Source organism: Ambystoma mexicanum, chromosome 10, assembly GCF_040938575.1.
Source record: "Ambystoma mexicanum isolate Mex_15411 chromosome 10, UKY_AmexF1_1, whole genome shotgun sequence".
NCBI lineage: Eukaryota > Metazoa > Chordata > Amphibia > Caudata > Ambystomatidae > Ambystoma > Ambystoma mexicanum.
Genome location: NC_090932.1, coordinates 541,904,819 through 541,928,040, shown reverse-complemented (window position 1 = coordinate 541,928,040; position 23,222 = coordinate 541,904,819). Strand labels below are relative to the sequence as shown.

The 23,222-nt window shown below is 44.6% G+C and overlaps 1 protein-coding gene across 4 annotated transcripts in view; it reads left to right on the top strand.

Moving 5' to 3' along the window:
* Positions 1-23,222, top strand: part of STK25 (serine/threonine kinase 25) — a 1,190,884-nt gene that overhangs the window by 561,026 nt on the left and 606,636 nt on the right. The gene's annotated exons all lie outside the window — the stretch shown is intronic.

Below are 23,222 nucleotides of genomic sequence, written 5' to 3'. Positions count from 1 at the left end.
AAGTCTATTAGACTTGCCGCATTGCACATGTCAACACATTCAACCGTGCCCGAAGTATCTACCGGACTAGAACTAATTCAGAGCACCCATTGCTGAACAGAAAAATATGTAGTGACCATTTATATTGCGCTCGTATTGGGGGCTCACATATCTATTGGGCTGAAATGTCTTTTAGACTAATGCATTACACGTATCAAACCATTCAAAGGGTCCCCACATATCTACTATGCTAAAACTAATTCAGTTCAGGTTTTTGCTGTGTGCATTGATACTTATGAGGTCACCAGTTGGCGGTTTCCCTGTGACAGTCACCCCCAATTGTAGTAAACTCACTCCTGCACAAAATAAAAATACATTTACATTTTAAAGTCAGATAACGTGAGTACACATTTTGCACTGGCACCCAACCTACAGATTAAATATATACCATTTAGAAACCAGGTCATGCAATTAGTGTCGCACAGAGACCTTGTCAAGTCAAGCTGTTGTTGCACAAAAATGTCCCATGTTGCATCTTGCTCCTTTATATATCACATGTCATTCGACAGTTAATCAAAAAAAGGGGTTGAGCACAATCGAGTTTATAGGAAAACAGAAAATTCATGATCCGTGTTAAGGCCACTATCCACCGTCCTATACTGACAGATGAGTCTGGCCTCCAGCTGTCTAGCTTCAGTTCGCGGTTGCCACCTCTAGGTGGTAGAGTTACCTGGGCCATCCCCAAGAACTTGATATCCTTTTTGTTTTCCATTTGGTGAACATTTTGCCAATGTATGGCTAACGGATATTTGACTCCTTGGTTGGCAATGGTGGATAGGTGCTCTCGATTCTCATTTTGAGCGGTCTGATCGTGCTACCTATATAATGCATTCCACATACACATGTTATACGGTACACCGTAAATTTGGAGTTGCAATTAATAAATTATCTCATAGGGAAATTCCGTAGTTTGCCAAAATTCACCATCTTAGTTTCCAATACGTGTGTACACATATTACAAAAAACACATTTGTGGAACCCAATCTTCTGGGCTGACTGAAGCCAAGTTTGGTTACTGGCTGGGTTGGACATAAAAGAGGGACATATAATATTCTTCAATGTCACTGCCTTGCTGTAAATTATCCTAGGGTTTTGTTATCATGTGTCTCTGTGTTGGCTGTGTCCAGTGATGTCATGTGGAATGCTGATGTCAGAAGGGTGGAATGTTTAGGGTGAAGGTTCCTGATTAAGACAGTTAGATCGTCCCTGCCTGGGTGATGGGAGCCGGTGTTTTGTCGTGTCGGGTTATCCTATGTCTTATGTAATATGTAACTTGAGAACCTGTAATAAACATACAATAAGCAACCTAAGAAAGCGTGGAACCTACTTCACAACAATGGCGACAAGGATTTCTAAGAAGAAGAACCTTGATGCAAGAAAAGGTGAAGAAGAAGTCAGGAACGCAAAAGAAGTAAAGTAAAGTAAGCCTGCTGCGGGGGGTGCAGGAAGGATCCGGACCAAAGTAAAAGGACGTCACTGCCCCCAATAAAGAAGTAAGACCACCCATCACCCAGGGTGCACAAGGGAAGTTGAGTGCAGAGTCCCATAACAGTAATGATCAGCAGCCCATAGTTCGATGGGAGTGCTGTAACCGGGGGTTTATGAGGCGAGAAGGGCCATCAGATGAAGAGAGGCTTGGTTATGCAGCTAGGCACTGGAAGTGTTATGTTTGTGGATGCTAGAATCCGTAAATCTGTATCTTATCAGAGAAGTGGCCTCCATGCTGGGTAATAAGACAGTTAGCCCTGACAAGCCTCTAAATGCAAGCGGTAGACTTGGAAGTGTCGAGCTCCGTCAGGAAAAGCACACGGAGAAAGTGTTAAGCGGGTGCTGCGAACCTCAGTTTTTGAAATTGTGACTGAGGGATCCAGCCGCATATACAGCCGCAATGTTAGGAGCCATTGAGCTCCGTTCCTTCTGCTGGTCAATTTGAAATGGTGACGTCACAGCGGGAGACGGGGGAGTTGGCGATAGAGTGCCAACGGCTGCAGGTGGAATACGAAGCTATGTACAGAAACTACGTACGTTACAGTCGTAAGTGCAACTGATGTGCAAGGTTGGCAGAAGGAGTGTAAAGGACCTTGCGACGTCCTCAGACGTGCATTGAAACATTTTGTTACGCAGAGTCAGCAGAGAGGACAACAGGCATTGAAGTCGTGATGCGGAGAGTAGTTACGGGTGCCGTCCAAGTGAACAGTCAGCAATGTGCCCATAATGTGTTTTGCTGTTTGCGCACTGACAATGGAAAGAGTGAAGGTACGGTGAGTGCCATGGATCACGCGACAGTGCCAGAAGTGTGCAGCATCGGGAACTTTCCATTTTAAGTGGGGATTGAAGATATCGCTTTGAAGTGTGGGTATGGAAAGGCGAAAACTAGAAGAAATGGAAAATGATGTATCCTTTTACTGGTTAAAGTATGTAACAAATAAATATAAAAAAGGAGGAAATGTAACGTTGATGATGTGTGAGCACCAAAGGTCAATGGAAGTAAGTGACGAAATGCTGTGAGATTAGAGTGAATGAGCAACAGATGTTTTCTTGAAGGGAACGGTAGTGAATAAGCTAGGATTTAACCCTTTTTGAGGAATTTCAGGTTATATGGTGTTGGTCACCATTGGACTTTTAAACATTGAACTGTATGCAGCATTGGCATGCGACTAGTAACGTTACGATTTTTGATATGCAATGCACAAATGTCTTTAGAAGAAAGGTATATGAAGTAAAGCATGCGTGAGCATGAATGTAGTTGTTTAGAATTATTCAAAGACTTAATGTTTTGAGGAATTTTAGGAGTTAAGTTGTTACACAACAATATGGACTTGTAGGAACCATGGTCATGAATCTGGCCATGGACATGTCGAGTGATGATGTTGGGGTTGGAACAATGACTTTATATAAAGAAGGTCATTTTTAAAGTTTATTAAGCTTAAGAAGTATGGTACATGACTTTAAGCTTCATAAGGTATGCCAATGCATGAGTGTATCAACCATGATTATGAGTTGGCATGCATGGGAGTATGGCAGCTATAATGACATGAAGTGTGGTGCCGTCTTGTGTGATGGAGATGTATAGGTGGGCGTAGCAACCCCATATCGTGAAGTTTGGGCACCACATAAGTCATGGAGATGGAATTCTCGTTCATTGTGGTATTTATGCTGGTAGGTAGCGCCTATGACAGTAGTGTAGCAAAGGTTTGTAGTATTGACCACGAGTGTTAGAGGGGTAGCGCCTCTGTTGCAGAAAAGTGTGCGTAGTGTAGACCAATTGTTAGAGAGGTAGCGCCTCTGATAGCATTGTGGTGCACTACAGGGACAAATGTTTCATAGTACTCATCCATAAGGGACATAAGCGTATAGTTTTATTTCATTCATAGGTAAAGGTGACTGACAGGGGACGCCCTCTAAGTTATATAATAGTGGAAGTGTTGAAAGTGTCCACTGTGATCAGTTTAGTTGTGTTTTTATATTGTTGTTCTGAGATTTTGCATCTATCTTGTTTGCTGTGTGAGAACACAGTGTTTAGTGTCTTGACTCTTTTGATGCTGCCATTGGTTTTGTAGGTGGCCAACCAGTGAGGATGTATATGGTTTTGAGGATGAATGGCCAGCGTTTTCAAATCAGACGGAGGGTCTTTACTATCGTGGTCTGGTTGACTGGGTTCGGTTGGGTGAGTCCATTGTTGTGTGTGTGAGCTTAGCAGGTGGTGTTTGGTTTAACATAGTAGAGTGGTGTTTCCAAGATGTTACTTTCTTTTCAGGTATGGTGCCCTAGTCGTCATCCGTGAGGTCGTGTAGTAACTTCAGGGTGGCAGCCTGAAGGCCCGCTTGTGGTGGGGGCGGGCAAAAAGGATAAAAGTTAAATTTGTGTGGTGGGTATAGGAATGCAGATTTGGTTGCCTTGGATCTGGGCAGGGATGTGTCTAGAGTGAGAGAATAGAGGCTGTTGTGGCAGAAACAGACAGAAGGTAAATGGCTTTTTGTGTGAAGGTATCCAGAAGTGTTTATGGGTGGTCCTGGTCATTATGCCTGTAGGGAGTTCAAATGAAGGTGCACGTTTGTGGGGGTGAAAGACCTGTTATGAGTGCAGATGTACAGTGTAAGTGTATGGTGTTTGTGTATTTATATAAAGGAAGGAGATGTGTTGTGATGTGTCTCTGTGTTGGCTGTGTCCAGTGATGTCATGTGGAATGCTGATGTCTGAAGGTTGGAATGTTTAGGGTGAAGTTTCCTGATTAAGGCAGTTAGATCTTCCCTGCCTGGGTGATGGGAGCCGGTGTTTTGTCCGGTCGGGTTATCCTATGTCTTAAGTAATATGTAACTTGAGAACCTGTAATAAACATACAATAAGCAACCTAAGAAAGCGTGGAACCTACTTCACAACAGGTTTAAATCTAACAATTGATTTAAATCTTTATGTAGCTGAAGTAAATGCCAGTGCCTCTGAATAATATAGATTTTTAGCTATCCGAGTTATAGCGAGTGATGAGCCTCAATTTGTTGAATTGTGCGCTAGTTATTTGTGCTTTAGGGACAAGCAAGTCTGATCTCTTCAGACAACTTGCATCTTTTTCCACTTTAGCCAATATTTTCTTGTCTTAACCTCTTTCACAAAATCTTTGGTTAATCAAAAGACTTTCCGATTTAAAATCTGCAGGGCTCGAGCAGTTTCTCATTGCCCTAATATATTCACCTTTGGGTATGTTTGCAATGACTGACTTCTTGTGGCAGCTTTGCGCATGCAAAACGGCATCAATAGATGTACTGTTACGGAATGTTTTCGTCATAATCCATTGATCTGTAATTGTTAAATCTAGAAAATCAATATTGGTATCACAACACAAACACAAACGATCAATATTGGTATCACTGTATTTATATGTAAATTGTAGGCCCCAATCATTCATGTCCAAGATATTAACATTAATCACATCGTCTATATACCTTTTCCATAAGTATATTGACGGAAGGAATTGTGCGTTGGCAAATACAATTTGTTGTTCGCATTGATGCATGAACAGGTTTGCTAATGCAGGTGCAAAACGTGCGGCCATGGCGATACCTATCAGTTGTCGATAATACACATTGTTGAACAGGAAGACATTATTCTGTACATAATAGTAAATCCTTCAACGTTTCAATGTGTGGTTGAAAAGAAGCAGTGTCTTGTCGGAAGCTAAAATGTATACTCTCAATTGCTTTATGGTGATCAATCGATGTATATAGAGCCTTAACATCGAGGGTAATTAGTAACAGATTTGGTTGTAAAGTTAAATTCTCAAGTATCTGTAGAATGTGTATGGTATCTCGTACTTGGGTAGGTGTTTGAACAGCCAAAGGTAAAAGACATTCATTAATGTAGATGGAGATGGGTTCCATAATGCCCCTCTCCCACTGACAATCCGTCTGCCCTCTGGGTTACGGTCAAATTCTTTATGGATCTTGGGGAGGAAATATACTGTGGGCATGGTTGGCATGGTTGGCGCCTCTACTAATAGAAATTGTTTCTCAACATCAGTCAATATTTCCCTTTTATGCCATTTGTGTATCATCGTTTTCACTAGCTCTTTCAGTTCAGTAATTGGATTAGCAGGTAGAGCTAAGTAGCAAGATAGTAGTTACTTGGCCACAGAATGGAAAGCAAATCTGACGAATAGTTCCAATAACATGATCAAGCTCCTAGTAGAACACACTGATTGTGAACATGCCAGAATTGTTATACAAATTGATGTCCTGAAACATGAAATTGAATTGTATGATGCACCAAGTGCTACCATTGATGAGAACTTCAAAACCTTTGACAATATTCTTAGGCTACATCAGGAGGAAGTTAAACTTAGAAAATCCAGGAAATTCTCCCATGACAATAGATTATTGTGATAATAGGGTTTATACGTACCGACCGAAATATGACGAAGCGTCAAGATCACGAAGCAGCAGTGTGGCCTAATCACCAGTAATTTCGGACATTTAGAGTGACTCTGATAAACAGTAGAGCGCTATGACTGATGGTGATGCGAGCACATCCAATTCTCAACTACCCCCTGACAGAGGGGGCCTCTTTTACCATTGGTTGTTCAAACACCTACCTATGTACAAGATACCATGCACATTAAACATATACTTGAGAATTTAACTTTACAACCAAATCTGTTACTAGTTACCCTCAAAGTTAAGGCTCTATGTACATCGATTGATCACCATAAAGCAATTGAGAGTATAAATGTTAGCTTCCAACAAGAGACTGCTTCTTTTTACACACACATTGAAATGTTGAAGGATTTACTATTATGTAATTAACAGAATGTCTTCTTGTTCAACAATGTGTATTATCGACCACTGATAGGTATCGCCATGGGCGTAAGTTTTGCACCTGCATTAGCAAACCTCTTCATGCATCAATTCGAACAACAATTTGTATTTGCCAACAAACAATTCCTTCTGTCAATATACTTATGGAAAAGGTATATTGACGATGTGATTATGGTTTGGTCGGGTTCAGTGAATTGTTTGCTGGATTTTGTTAATTTCTTGAACATGAATGGTTGGGGCTACAATTTACGTATAAATACAGTGATACCAATATTGATTTTGTAGATTTAACAATTACGATTACAGATCAAGGGATTATGATGAAAACATTCTGCAAAATACATCTGTTAATGCCGTTTTGCAGGCGCAAAGCTGCCACCAGAAGTCAGTCATTGCAAACATACCCAAAGGTGAATATATTGGGGCAATGAGAAACTGCTCGAACCCTGCAGATTTTAAATCCGAAAGTCTTTTGAATAACCAAAGATTTTGTGAAAGAGGTTATGACAAGAAAATATTGGCTAAAGCAGAACAAGATGTAAGTTGTCTGAAGAGAACGGACTTGCTTGTCCCTAAAGCACGAATAACTAGTGCACAATCCAACAAATTTAGACTCATCACTCTCTATAACTCTGATAGCCAAAAAATCTATAATATTATTCGGAGGCACTGGCATTTACTTTAGCTAGATAAAGATTTAAATCAATTGTTAGATTTTAAACCCTAGGATCATTTACAGCAAAGCAGTGACATTGAACAATATTATATGTCCCTCTTTTATGTCCACCCCAGCCAGTCACCAAACTTGGCTTCGGTCTGTCCTGAAGATTGGGTTCCACAAATGTGGTTGTTGTAATATGTACACACACGTGTTGGAAACTAAGATGATGGATTTTGGCAAACTAGGGAATTACCCATCAGATCATTTATTAATTGCAACTCCAAATTTGTGGTGTACCGTATAACATATGTATGTGGAATGCATTATATAGGTAGCACGATCCAACCGCTCAAAATTACAATCAGAGAGCACCTATCCACCATTGCAACCAAGGAGTCAAATATCAGTTAGCCATACGTTGGCAAAATGTTCACCAAAAGGAGAACAAAAAGGATATCAAGTTTGTGGGGATGACCCAGGTTACTCTACCACCTAGAGGTGGCAACCGCGAACTGAAGCTAGACAGCTGGAGGCCAGACTTATCTGTCAATATAGGACGGTGGATAGTGGCCTCAACACGGATCATGAATTTTCAGTTTTCCTATAAACTCGATTGGGCTCAACCCCATTTTCTGATTAACTGTAGAATGACATGTGATATATTAAAGGAGCAAGATGCAACATGGGACATTTTTTGCAACAATAGCTTGACTGGACCAGGTCTCTGTGCGACACTAATTGCATGACCTGGTTTCTTAATGGTATATATTTAGTCTGTAGGTTGGGTGCCAGTGCAAAAGGTGTACTCACGTTATCTGACTTTAAAATGTAAATGTATTTTTATTTTGTGCAGGAGTGAGTTTACTACAATTAGGGGTGAATGTGTCATGGAGAATCCGCCCAACTGGTGACCTCATAAGTATCAATGCAAGCAGCAAAAACGTGAGCTGAATTAGTTTTAGCGTAGTAGATATGTGGGGCCTTTTGAATGGTTTGATACGTGTAACGCATTAGTCTAAAAGACCTTTGAGCCCAATACATACTTGAGCCCCCAATAAGGAGGCATTTTGAGTTTTTGTAATGCACACAATACAAGTGCAATATAATGGTCACTATACATTTTTCTGTTGAGCAATGGCTGCTCTCAATTAGTTCTAGTGGGGTAGATACTTTGGGCATGATTGAATGTGTTGACATGTGCAATGCGGCAAGTCTAACAGACTTGGGAGCCTATTAGATAGGAGTGCCCCTAATTAGGAGGCACTTTGATATATTTGTTTTTTGAAATGCGCGCAAATATTATTGGTTAGTATGCAATTCTCTGAGGTTTTGGTGCATGAGGTTTAGATGTGGAGCACCAATGCATATATGCGGGAGCAGGCAGAGTCAATATCCTCACCCAACATGGCAGAAGGAGTAGGGTATGCTCCGGGGACAACAGTAACGGCCCATGCATTTGAGTGAAAGTGCATACACAGGCACCAATGGAAGCCACGGCTTGACAATGCGGAAGCAAGCCGAAAGGCAGGCAAGAATGAGAGGCTGTTTCGATACGGTCCCCAAGGGCGCACACAGCCTCTTAGATTTGATCTTATGCTATTGGGCCATTTCTTTGTGCATTTAAAACAGTAATCCTTTATCTGCTTTTTCTTTTATGTGCCTCACCCTTGTGACCGCAGAGTAGAAGTTATGTACTCAGCCGCAACTGTGAAGAATATATATACGTTACCTTATCTCAAGTTTTTGGCCATAGATAGATTAGTTATGGCCGTATTGCCAGTGCAAATTACGAGAATTGTGCTTTGCTGATGGGCGCAATTATTAATGATCTCCCCTTTTCTTTCAGAATTGGCTTAAACCATTTACTTGAGGCGAATCGCCAATGTTAAGTGCCACTAACATGCATTCAGTGAAGGGGATTGCTATCCGTACTTGTATGTTCTTTTAATACATAGTTTGGCAATATGCATTACTTTTACTATTATTTTGCAGAGAGCATATGGTATAGATGAGCCTTTAAGGTACAGTAGTAAATTGTTTGATTTAAGCAGAGGTGTGACACAACACCCGAATTGTCATATTACTCACTCCTATATATTATGACACTAATCTGGGTCTCTTTGTCTCTCTCTCTTCAAGTATGTATGTATTTTGATTGACTGTGTTCTCCCTATAATTGCAATTGATTGAACACACATTTATGATTAATGAACTCATGTATGTTTCTTTGTCTAATAATGCCATGTTTTACCTCACCCTTGTCTTTACCCCTTGGGCATGTCGCCTGTATCTCTGGACCTATTGATTATATTTGTATCTCGAACATACTGTGCAATTAATGTGTGATATAACCAATCAGCCTCAGACGAAGAGCACGGCTCGAAACACGTTTTAGGCTGATGTCCACTTTAATAAATCAAGGCTGATGTTCAAAAATTTGTCTCTGTGGTGTATTGGGCAGAATACCCATAATTGACTTTCACCTGCAGCCTTTTGTATAGGATTACCTGTGTACTAGCGCATGGGTATCTAAGCCTCTTTTGCCACACTTCCTACATACCTTTTTAAAGTATAGCACAGGCTTTGCTCTAATTAAAACCAGTGACATTTTCCTATTACAAGAGACCTGGCTGACTACACCTCTTCAGTTACACAGTTTCCATATCATTTGCTGGACTGCCACCCCGTTGGCAAGAGGTAGACTGAAGGGTGGCATGACGATGGGAGCGGGAAGTCGCATTGATCTGAAACCTTTACCTCACGATGTGGATAACCAACATATATTACCAGCAATTGTATCCCTCTCGGGGTCCGTAAAACAACAGATTTGTATCTTTAATGTGTATATGCCAGTGCTGGGCTCTTCCTTAGATGGTGCCGTTTTCAAGGCAATTGACCATATGATAATGGCCTGGGAGGAGATGCGACCAAAAGGTATGCTGTTGATTGCGGGGGATTTGAATGCGCCTCGACTTTAGGAATATGTTGATATTGGGAATATCAGCAGAGGTCTGGTTAAGGAGGTTGGGACATGGGGTGGCCACTCGTCCTGATGTATGAAATGGCAGAGCCTTATTCTAACAAAAGACCTGATTTGTTTGAGTAAGAAAGATATAAGGGGATTGAGATTCCTGCCTACCTGGTCTAACCATATTTCTTCCTCCTGTATCGATTACGTACTGTTGGACCGACAGCTTAGGATCCACTGTGGGGGATTGAGTATCGGATTCAGCCCGCTGAGTGACCATGCAAGCCTTAAGTGGGTTATTACGCTACCTAAATCTTATACCCTCATCCACCTATGGACTAACCGCAAGGTTAACATAGCCTTGAATCACCTTACTTGGATGTATGGTAATATTAGTGAGCTTTTATCTTTCTTTGCCATATATGAGGATGCAGTAGGGAGATGGCTTGGTAAAAATAATTGGAACTTTCCATTGCTTATGAAGAAAGTGGCTGGTCACCTTGCACCTTTCAGCAGGCTGGACTGAGGGCTGTGCCCCACAGAGGGATTTATTTTGTGGAAATCCAGGAAAAGAAAGGAGATTATCAAAAAGCTAGAGCTACCTTTAAGAACAACTGGCTCTTAAGGATAAAAATGCTTTAATCGCCAATCTGTCTACGAAATATTAAAACTGGGTTAAAATGCACAAAGGAACTCTGACGAGTGCAAATTGGTCTCATCTATTCTTACTCTTCAGATCTAATGATAGCAAAATGTGTTGGTCCCTTATAAGGGATTCTTTAGTGGACAATGCAAAAGTGGAGGAGGTCTTGGTCTCCACACAACAGTGGGTTGAATGTATTGAGAAGTTATATTTCCAACCTGATATGGAGTCGTTTGTTGTAATTCCCCGAGCAATTACATTGCGAGTAAGTATGACTGGCGAATTAGATGTGCCAATTATTATAAACGCCCTCAATAATGTCAGAGCACCGGATCCCAATGGGTTGGCTAATGTGGTGTTATGAGCTTACCCAGAGCTCTGGGCCCAGATGCTCTACACTATATTTGTGGATATCTGGAGGTCGGGCTGTATTCCCCCCAGTTGGAGAACTTCCGTCCTAATAGCTATATTCAAAAAGGGTGCAAAGAATGATCTGTCTAATACAGGCTGTTAGCCATTCTGGACAGTAGTTCCAAAATATTTGCCCCTATTTTGCTTAAATAACTGAACTAGTGGATGGAATAGTCTCATATCTACCGCAGTTACTTGAGGGCAAGCTACTCTATATTTTTCGATAACTTCTCCAAGACATTCAATAGGGTTAAACAGGGACTTCTCTGGGCTAAATTGAAGAAGTGGAACATTGATCCACAATTGCTATCATTCATCCAGTTATTATATACTGATACATTGGTTAGAGTCCGAGTTAACCGGGAGGGGTTGTTAACTGATTGTATGTCTACCAACAATGGACTAAAGCAGTGATGCAGCCTTGCCCCCATGTTGTAGAATTTTATATATTTGAGTCATGGCACAGGCCCTGCAGAAGGTTAGAAGCTTTCCACCAGTTATGGGTGGAGAAAGAATTCTTCTACGCAGATGACACCATCCTTTTAGATCAGACCCCCATAGGCGTACAGCGCTCCATCACAGAACGTATCAAATATAATTATTTGATAATTAACATTGACAAAACTAAGGTCATGCAATGTCGAACAGGGTTCGATCCTAAAGCTAACGCAAGAAACCACATTTGGAGACTTGATGCAACTCAGATCGAGGTGGTCAGTAACTACCTATATCTTGGCTTACCTATAAAAGCCAGCCCTAGTAAAACATTTTCGAATGGATTGTGTCCTCCAAAGCATTCCACATCTTTGACATGTAATGTCCACAGATGTGCACTTTGGAAACTTTTCAGCAGAGGGCGTCCTGCGTCGATGGAGTCGGGTCCATGTCCCTCGAAGGCCTACGTCGAGGGCGACGTCACAGGATGTTATAAATAGGATGCACGTCGCCCGCAGCCTCAGTTCCGTTTTTTCCGCGAACGTGTTAACTTCGTGAGACTCGGCGCGCCTTGTGTGTTTTCTTCATTGAAGAGGTCTTTCTCTTCGACCCCTCTGGCTCCCCGGTCCGATTTCAAGACTGTTTTGCTGACTGCCAAGGCCTTGCGGGAGCGGAAGGGGAAGCTCCAGCTAGATAGGGGCTTGAAGCCTGTTAAGTCATGTGCTTCCAAGTCCAAGGGGGTTTCCACTGACGACTCGAGGGGTGACTCTCCGCATCGGAAAGATTCCCAGGAATCTCAGTCCCGGAGTGGTTCCCGCCACTCGTCTTCCTCATCCCGGCACTCGAAGAAGCGGCGTCACCGGTCGCCTTCCCCATCCTCCTTGGAGGATGGTGCCTCAAGGAAGGTTACGTGCCCTAGAAAGTCCTCGACTCCGGAGGTATGGGCGGCGTTTAAGAAATCCATGATGGCGATTTTTCAATCGCAGGACATGGGTCCAGTCGTGCCTTCTGACGAAGCTGGCTTGGATCGGTCTCGTTCCGTGGCTCGCATGCCTTCGGGCTCGGGTTCACGACACGACACACATCTGGAGCCGTCGAGGTCCCGTACGGACAAGGAATCGAAAGGTCGCAAAGAGACGTGTCTCTAGGTCTCAGTCCTCGTCTCCAGCAAGACTGCAGCAACCTATTGAGGGTTGGGGCTGGCGTCGACTCTTTCGGCGCCGGGTCTGTCTGATTCAGACATCGACGCCTGGCCGTCGTATCGGCCTACGGCGCCGTCTGCACCTGTGTCGACGCTGAAGCCTTTGGCGATCACAACATCAAGGTAGTCAACGCTCTTGACGTCGAAGCCTTCGACGCTATCAGCGCCTTTGGTGATTTGTTTCTCAAAATTTGCAGTGGGAGTACCCGGACATCGTGGATCCTCCAAGGAAGGCTACGTTGAAGTCTGTGAGGCCAGTTTTGGCCTCCAGGCCCTCTTCTGTCCCCAGACCTGGTTTTCAAACCCCTCTGGATGATATTTATGAAGAGAAGGAAAGGTCCGAGGTTGAGGAACCTGGTGACCTTGATAATGCTCCAGTTTTTTCTGGTGACAGTCAGTTGGAGGAGTTGAGGCAGTCCCTCAATGATGCAAGTGGACTGGACACTTCCCCGGAAGTGGAGTTTGGTAGACCTGAGCCTGGGGCTCATGCAGAGTCTTCTTATAGGAGACTCATGGCGCAAGTCTCGGAGTATCTGGGCTAGTCTAGTCCTCCGTAAGACTTTGTGCAGGATGATCTGACGGACATCTTGGATCAAGGTCCGTCCTCTGACCCTGTTTTGCTATTTCATCTTACCTTACCAGAAAAGGGTGGCAGCTGCTTGGCAGTCCCCGGAATCTCTTCTGGCTGTTAATACATCTTTGACCAAGAAATCCACCCTTCCGTTAGCGACCCCAGCTATCTATCTACTCGCCCCACTCCCGAGAGTTTGGTGGTTCAGGCGGCTAGGGCCACTTCGAGGCAGGCGGTGTACCCTACCATCCCTCTGGATAGGGACGACAAGTGCTTCGACGGTTGGGCCCGGAAGATATTTTCTGCTGGGAGCATGGCCGTGAAATCTGCCAACTCCACATGTGCCTTGGCAAGGTTTTCACACACTCTGTGGAATTGTTTCTTTGGCGGCTGAGCATGTTCCCGAGGAGGGAAGAAAGGGATGGGTTCCTTGCTCTTGTGCAGGATGTCAAGGATGACATGTGTGAATCCCTTCAGTCTGGTTTGGATACAGCCTACAGTGTTAGCCGATCCATGGCTGCGAGCACCGTTGTCTGCAGTTTTGCATGGTTGCAGAAGTTGGGGTTTGCTCCAGGCCTGTCTTCTCAACATACCCTTTGATGGTGCACATTTGTTTGGCAGCAAGGCTGACGAGAGCCTTGAGAGGTTACAGACCTCAAAAGCTGCAGTGAAATCTTTAAGCGCTGCGGTGTGTCAATCTCTGCCTTTTTGTCCTAGGGGACACCAATGGAGGGGAGGTTCCTTTCGTTACTACTCCTACTATGGGATGATGAGCAGGGCCACCAGTCAAAGGAGCCATCGAAAAAGTACCTATGGTGGTCGGGGAAATCGTGGTGCCAAAGCCGCTCAGGCAGCTGCCTCTTTGCCTTCAGGCACTGCCGCAGCCGCTTCCAAACAGTCGTGAGGCCATGTCTCATGGTTCGTCGTTTGGGGGCAGACTGTCTCAGCATTTCGAAGAATGGCGTGCCATTACTTCAGATGTGTGGGTTCTGGATACCATTGCCCACGGCTACTGCCTTCCCTTCCTTCAGCGGCCTCACAACAATCCACCGGGGAAACTCTCTTTGAAGCTTCCGGATCCGCTCCTTGTGCAGGAAATTTTGAGCCTGCTGGAGAAACACGCTATAGAACTGGTGCCTGTAGCGGAGAGGAACAAGGGATGGTATTCCCCTTATTTTTTTATCCCAAAGAAAGACTGGGGATTGAGACCCATCATGGACTTGCGTTGGTTGAAAAAACTTCTCAGGAAGGACAAGTTCAAGATGGTTACTCTTTCTCAAGTCCTCCAAGCCCTTGAACGTCAGGATTGGTTGGTGTCTCTGGACCTCAAGGATGCTTACTTTCATGTGCCAATTCATCCTGCACACAGGAAGTACCTGAGGTTTGCAGCTGGCGACTCGCACTTTCAGTTTCGGGTCCTGTCGTTTGGATTGACCTCTGCCCCGAGGGTCTTCACCAAGCTAATGGTGGTGGTGGCAGCATACCTCAGGCGAGGGGGGATTCACGTCTACCCCTACCTGGACGACTGGCTGATCCGGGGCGCTGTCCTGAGCTGGCGTTGGATCATCTCGGTGTCACCTGCCGCACCCTCAACAGGCTGGGCTTCTCCCAGAATTTCAAGAAGTCGCATCTGACATCTTCCCAACAGCTCCAGTACATCGGGCTGTTCTAGACACGTCTTTGGGGAAGTGTGCGCCTCCCAAGGTAAGGGCTCATCACATTGTGCAGATGGCCGACAAGTTTTAACATGCCCAGAGTCCCCCGGCTTTCGAATTCTTAAGGTTGCTTGGCCTCATGGCCTCCTGCATTTTTCTGGTGCCAAATGCCCGGCTGTGGATGAGATCCCTGCAGTGGGCTCTCAAGATGCAGTGGTCGCAGTTCTCTGGCCAGATGTCGGATCCCATTCAGATTCCACTCTCGGTCTCCCAGGATCTTCTCTGCTGGGCCAAAGAAGGGATCCTGATGAGGGGGGAACAGTTTTGGCAATCGTGGCCGGAGGTGACGGTAGTGACGGATGCTTCCCTCAAAGGATGGGGCGCTCAGGCCAACGACTTGAGACAGCCTGTTGTATTTATAATTGCCTGGACTTTCGCTTAAAGTTTCCCAGCCTCCCCCAGCTCAGGGCAGCCCCGGGAAATCGGGAAAAAAAATAATTATTCACCAGCAGCACAGGGCAGGAATGAGCCTGACGGCATTCTCTGCTCTCCGGCTGTAATAAGCAAAAGCTCCCAGTAGGCGGCTTTTGCTTCATTATTGCCGCGAGAGCAAAGCAAAACACAAGCAGAGGAGACACATTCATTTCTCAAAAAGGTTGCCTCCGAATGCTTGACTTTTTTGACTTTGAGCCTCATTTCCTCAATTTTACATAGGAACTTCCTTTAAAAAAAATATATATATTTTTTTTACTTTATTTTCAGCTGACGATTACATCACAACAAAAACATTATTCAGAGTTCCACTTACATACATTTAGACATATTTATATTAGCGGTATGCTAGCAATTCTGGATATACCGCTTTACTGATCGGGCTGGTTTGCATCTTCGTCAAACTCCTCCTGGGTGGCATTTAGGTAACTCCTGATATGTCTTTAGTTCTGCAGGTGGCAGATATTTGTTTAACATAGTTCTCACATTCATGAACAGAAATTAGATATCTCAGCCATGCTTGAGAGGTAGGGTGGGATTTTGCTTTTCAACTTTTGAGTATGTTCCTTTTGGCCACTGCGCCTGCAACCGAAAAGAGTCTGCAGGTTTTAACTGACACTTTGCCTATATCCCCCAGTAAGTATTTCAGTGGGCTGGCCGGTATGTGTATGTCTAGTATGTCGCTGAGGATAGCAGCTACTTCTTCCCAGTAGTGTCTGATCGGTGGGCATTCCCAGCACATAGGTATCGAGTTCGCCGCTGGAGCGTTGCATTTCGGGCAGAGTGCTTGTTTTGAGATGTCAAATTCGGACACTTTACAGGGGGTGATGTGTAAATGATTCAGTATTTTTAACTGGATTAATCTAAAATTGGCACATAGGGAGATAGATTTGGTATAATAGTATTTTGCCCATTGTTGGTCTTCTATTGTAATGTCCAAATCTCGTTCCCACTGTGTCTTATATTATTTTTGGATGGGGTATGTGATTGCACAGCTTTGTATAGCGTGGATATGTTGCCTATAAAACCCTCTTGCGTCAAAACGTCAGACAGAAACTGATGGGGAGTAGGTGCGATCGGGAATGACGCCCATTTATTTTTTCACGCTGCCCTTAGGCGCTGGTACTGTAGTGTTGTGATGAGGCCCGCACCCACCTTATCTTGAACCTCCTCCAGGGTCACAAACCTCCCCTCCGGGTAGAGGTTTCCCAGTCGCATTTCTTTCCCCGGATCCCATGTTCTCTGTAATGTAGTGTCCAGTGTGGGTTCGATATCCAGGTAATGCCAGAGGGGGAGGAGGGTGAAATAATTTTGTCCAAGCTCGTACACTGGAGATCAGCGGATCTACCTCTTCCTCCTCTTTCTTGGCTTTAGCAAATATCATGGATTGTAAACGTACAAGGGCAGCCACACATTTCTCCACTTGTATGGGAGCTTAGTGTTCTGTGAAATTGGACCAGTATATTGCAAAAGTGCGCATGTGTGGTATAATAGTAGAGCAGGAAGTCTGGGGCTGCTAGTCCACCTCTATCGTGTATTTCGCACATTTTTGGCCATTTAAGTCTCACAGCGCCCCCTCCACACACGAAGTTGGAGGCTAATTTCTGTAGTTTTTCAAAGAATTGACCGCCGGGCCATATTGGATTATTGCTAAATAAATATATCAGTTTAGGTACCACCACCATTTTTAGTAGGGCTATCCGGTCATACACTGTATCAGGAGTTTATTCCAAATATTCAGCTTGTACTCTAGTAGTGTTAGGTATCGGTCATAATTAGTAGCGTATAGGGTGCGTTTATTTATCTGTTGCCAAAATTATACCTAGATATCGTGTTGAATTCAGGGACCAGCGGAACTGGGCTGTGGCTTCAGATTGTGTGGTGGCCTGTATTAAGGGAATCATTTCTGATTTAGTTTGATTTATTTTATATCCAGAGTATTTTGCTAATTCATTTATCTCTTACATTACTGGGGGTAGATTGATCTCTGGGTCTCTTAAGTATAGCATAGTGTCATCGCCATATAACGAGATTAATTGAGGGGCTCCCCTGGTGCGGATTTCCCCTCCATGCGTGTTTGTATTGCAATCTTGCTGCCATGCCTTCTATTGTGAGTGCAAATATGAGGGGAGATAGAGGGCAGCCTTGCTGCGTGCCTCTATGAAGTTTGAACCCGTGTGATAGGGTCTTGTTGTTCTAATTCTGTCCGAGAGGTCCTTATACAGCAGTCATATATATATATATAGCTCAGGAAACCCGGGCCAAATCCCATCTTTCGTAGGATGGCGTACATGTAACTCCATGATACAGAGTCGAATGCTTTCTCAGCATCAAGCCCGACTGCCACTGTTTTTGCTTTAGGATCTAATTGGCAGGTGATGGCAAAGAATCTACGTAGGTTTAATGCAGTGTATAGAGTGGGTCTAAACCCTGATTGATCTAGGTGTACCAATTTATTCATGTAGGGTAGCAAGCGATTGGCTATTGCTTTGGCAAATATTTTGGTATCTACATTTATCGGGGACAGAGGACGGTATGAGGTGGGTTCATGTGGAGGTTTGAGGCTTGAGTAGGACCGTTATTGCCTCTCTCATGGAGTCCGGTAGCACCGGTAGCGCCCTGTTACCCAGGGCTTCTTCCCATACTTCCAACAGTTTAGGGGTGAGTTCCCTGTTAATTTTGTAAAGATCCGCCGGGATACTGTCTGATCCGGGAGTTTTACCTACATGTAGATCCTTAATAGCCTGTCCTATCTCTTCTAAATTCAGGGGGAGGTCTAGCGTGTCTCTATCTATTGGTTCCAATACGGGTAGCGGGAACAAGTCCATATAATTTTGAAGCTCTTCCGGCTGTACTAGGTCTGCATTTGCATATAGTTTAGTGTAGATTTCTAGGAACACCTCATTCACTTTAGGGGAGTCTGTGTGTACTATACCGTCTTGGCCAGTTATCCCTGTGATCTGCTTTATTCCTTGCTCTGATTTGATGAGGTTGGCCAGGGATTTGCTCGCTTTGTTCCCCTCACCTTATCCCCTGGCCCTTAATGGTTGTGCCATATAAAATAATTCACGTTCCGCTAATTATCTGAATTTTGATAATTGGGCCTGTAATGGTTTCAATGTATCCAACCCTGGTGCTTGTGTGTGTGAGTTTTCAAGATCTTTTAGTGTGTGTTTGGTTCAGTTCTCTCCTTATAGCTCGGAGAGTAACATGTGACTGTGATATTAGATGTTCCCTCAGCCAGACCTTTAAGGTTTCCCAGACCGTGGTCACCGATCCCACTGAGCCAGTATTGCGTTCAAAGAAGTCAATTATGTCTGTTCGTAGTTGTTCTATCACCGATTCTTCCTTCAATAATGCTGGAGGCATTCGCCAGTTGCGTGAAGTTTGGTCTATGTCTACCAACTGTAGGTCTAGGAGGTTTGGAGAATGGTCCAATAAAATGCGAAGTAGTATTGCACATTCTCCCATGTTTGGGATGTATTCGGGGGAGCACAACCAGTAATCGATGCAGGAACTGGATTTATGAACTTGTGAATGGAACATGTATTCCTGCTTGTCGGGGTGCAGCTCTCTCCATACATCAGTGAGGGGTACTGTGGCCATAGCTTGGAGGATAGTCAATGCTGACTTGGTGTTTAAGTCACCCCCCCATATTACTCTAGTCTCCCCCACCAGTGAGATTAGTGCCAAGATCTGTAGGTAGAATGCTAGAGAATCTGTATTCGGGTCGTACGTGTTGATAAGAATCAGTTCTTGGTGGTGTATTGTCCCCCATACAATTACATATCTGCCTTCCATAGCCACCTTTGACCCAGTCATCTGAAAGCCAATGTGTGTGTGTATTACTGTTAATACCCCTCTAGCCTGCAAGGAGTAATCTGTCGCTATTCGTAGCTGGCCCCAATTTCGAGCAACTGATTCAGTAACTCTTTTGATAGCATGTCTTTCTTGTAAGATAAGGATGTCGATCCTATGTCTGTTAGTGTAAGCTAGGGTTTTCCTGGCTTTTATGGGGTTTGCCAGGCCTCTGATGTTCCAGGTTAGAAGTCTAATAATACCTTGGGTTATCCTGGGTGCTGCCATCTGCCATCGAAGTGCCTTTTTGACGTGGTCGAATATGCGACAGGCTGCCTAGGCTCCATTAGAGAAGTCGGGGGGGGGGGGGGAGTCAGGGGGAGGGGGAAATGTGAATCCCTGTTGAGTCGTATGATAGCGTGCCTTTTTCTCAAGAGCGGCAGAGAATCAGGTCCATCTTGATAGTTGAGTAGGCGTGCAATGATTGTACGTGATGATGCACCTGGTATAGGTGGGGGGGGCAGGGATCTATGGACTCTCTCAACAAGGAATTGTTTGTAGAACTGAGCCTCTGGGAGCATGGTACGTATTGCCTCCTCCAAAAAGATCTCCATTGGTACAATCAGTGGTTTTTCCGCCATGCCCACCACTCTTGTTGTTCCGGCATGACCTTGATTCCTAGTCATCGCATTTTGATTGGACCAGTTTCAGACTCTTCTTGATGTCTTCAATAACCTTGCTTTGCATGGCAGATGTGTCTTCCAGTACCCCTACTCTTGTCTCAGCCTTGGTGACCCTAGTATTTACTTTTTGTAGATTTTACTTGATTGAGGATATATTGCTGCCAATGTCATCTAGCCTGCTGTTAACTGCTGCAAATCCGGCCTGTGGTGCCGTCATGTAGGGGTCCGTGTCACTCTCTACCGGTGTTGAGCTGTTCGAGGGGCCTAGGTTATGTTATTTTGCATTTATATAGCGCCTTATGTATCATTGGTATGATCTGAAGGCGCTGGTAGGTTGAACGCCCTCAGGAACCGTAGTTCAAGTCAGTAGAGAGAAAAGAGAGAATCATAAGGTGCGTGGGTGCACCAGATATGTGTGGTGTGCAGCTGGTGTGGCACTTGCATGATAGCTGCTGCTTAGCTGTAGGTGTGGTGGTTGGGAGGCCAGGAATATGTGTTCATTCTGGTGGGTTGATATCCAGACTGATTTCTGGCTGTTTTATGCCTGAGGAGACGCTTAGGCTAGTGGTGTGTGCCGAGCTAGCTGAGTTTACTTAAGATGATGAGGAGTATGAGGCGGGTGTTAGTATGAGAACAGCTATACCGAATGTGTCCTAGTATCGCTGTGTTCTAGTTGAGTGGGGGTGTGATATGGTGGTTTTTCAGTAAGGTGCTTGAGCTCGAGCGCTGATCTGTACCATCTATTCTATCCATTTTATTCACTCTGTCTGTTCATTCAGCTTTGTGCTTTCGTGCATTAAGTTTGGGTCATCATTTAGTTTACTGGTCTTTCCATTCATTCCATCATTTGATCTTTCTTCTACATAAACTACACCATCCAGTCTGTTGATTCGTTTCATCCTTCCCTTCTGTTTAGTGTGATCCATCGGTTCCATCCTTTTTATTCATTCGGATAGGTGCGGGGTCCCCGCTCCTTCGTCGCCCGTATTTGAGCTGGTAAACGCGTCCATGGGGCCTTTCCTATTACCTTTATTGCCCCTTGTCATATCCAGGGTCGACAATGTGTCTTTGTTATTTGAGTGTTCTCTGCCTGATTGTGGGCCCACCGCCTTCGTAGAGTCCAGGCGTTGTGCCCAGGGTATATTTATATGGGATGCAGACTGCCAGTTTAGTGGTCGAGGCACCCCCTTCAAGACCTGTATTCTTGTGTGTAGACTGTCTGTTAATTCCTATGGTTGAAATGTGTGAGCCCTCTTTCGTTCAGGCTCTATGGGGGGTAGAGAGGGGTAGGATCCGCCTCTTTGAGATTGCCTGGCATTATTCATAGCTCGAAGCCAATCCACGTTTTGTATTTCCTTAAGTATATGGTACAGTGTCCTGGCAATGTTGATTTTGTCCTCCGGGCATGGGAGAAATCCGCCTGTGTGGGCCTTTCCGCTGACAATGGTGGATATGGCGTGTTCTGATGTCTGCCAATGGATATAAGGATTTCAGATCCTAGAGATCTGAGATGTGTCTAAATAAGGGATACATGTTTTATTTTGTCAATGGGCTCCAGCAGTCTCTAGGTGCCTGGGCACTTCCGCAGCCTATGGGAAGGAGCCCCTCCTGTGGGGGCTCATTTCTGCTTTTTGGGGGTTGGCGTTCTCCTCTCTTTATCCCCCTCTAATTCAAGTTATATAGGCCCTGCTGGGGTTCCGCAGCTTGTATGGTGCAGGTATGAGGATGTGGGCTCACGCTTCTCTGCCCTCCACCACCCCTGGGCCTGCATATAATTAACAGCTGCGGCTTCGACACATACCTTTTTTCAGCTGTTTAGTGTTCAAGTCCAGTCGTATTGTCTACCTCGCCCGTGCCGGGGCACCCTGTTCGCTCACAGTGCACACAGGGATCTGGCGAGGGGGGACTCCCTTCTCACCATTGGGTATTCTTGGCAGTGTTCGATCCGAAGTTCGGGTGGAGGATGGGCAGGTCTCGGGTTTTCCTGATTGTAGTCAACGCCTTTGTACCGGTCACGTGGTATTTCCCCCAGCCGCATACACGGATGCAACGCTCTGGTCTATCGAGCTCAAAACCCACAATCAGGGTGTCGATGGCAGGCTCCGACTTGATTCTCAGTGGAGGTGGGGCAGGATGATGGATGCTCCCGCTCCCTACCTTTCTTCAGTGCAGTATGTCCGTTGTTGCCACCCGCTGTTTTCAATGATGTATCTTTCTGCACTGCTGATGAATGGCTCCTCCGGTGCCCCTGACCTTCAGACACCAGAATCTGGTCAGAATCTGGTCAGATGTTCTACCAAAATTGCCACGGTCCGCAGGATTTTAAATTCAGGATTTGAGTTAGCGCAGCTATTCACCTAGGCGGCCATTTTAGTTGGCATCCAACAGCGCCCCTCCCTTTAAAAATATGTTTAATATATATTTTTTATTATGGCCCATCTTTTGAGATGATACAATTTTTGAGTGAACTTCCCCTTTAATCTTTCGCACCATTATACTTTACAATGTTTCTTATTAAATGCTGACATAAGGAAGCATTAGGGTTTGCCCAGACTCTGAGCCACAATGAGATTGGTTCTTTTGCTATCTCATCCGCGATATAACTCAAGCCCAACTTATCGTGGAAGGGGACATTTCGGTGGACACAATGGTAAGGCCAACAGTGTTTTCAAAAAGGCGTTTATTTCATATTTGTTAGCCTTTTGATTCACATAGCTCCAAATAGCAGAACTATGTTTTACGATTCCTCTGGTCCTAGCCGTATAAATGGTTCAAACTATCTTTAACAGCTGCTGCCTATAAAACCCCGTACAGTGAAAAATGCCCCCTACCGACTGCCTCATACTACAAAATTGTTTTTTAAAATGGGCCTCAGCAGTAAAACAGACCCCCAAATAGTCGAATGAGTCAACCCGTGGAATTGGATCCGCTCCACACCACATGGTCCTAAACTTTCCCTTCTCCATGCTGTGAATATTCCATGTCATCAGGCTGGGAATCCTTGGTTACTTTTTGATTCCCCTTGCCCTAGGCAAGAATAATCTACATTTTATAGCCAAACACCCTTGTTATGGGTGTTTTTGGTCCCCACCCATGGAACCTCGAGTAACCCCAGACTAGATCCTCCTCTTCCCCTCAGATTCTAACTGCGTGTCCAGCCGAGGGAGTCCTCTGGTTTTCCACAGTCAAAATGTTAGGTTAAAATCTTCAAAACAATTTCAAAAGAAAAGAAGCACTTTCTCTGCCCAACATAAAGTACACTCTTCAAGGTGAGGAATTCTTCAGGGGATTCAGGGATAAAAGGAGACCCCTTTTTAAGCCCTGTGCCATGTGTGGACTCAAAAATGTATATGAAGG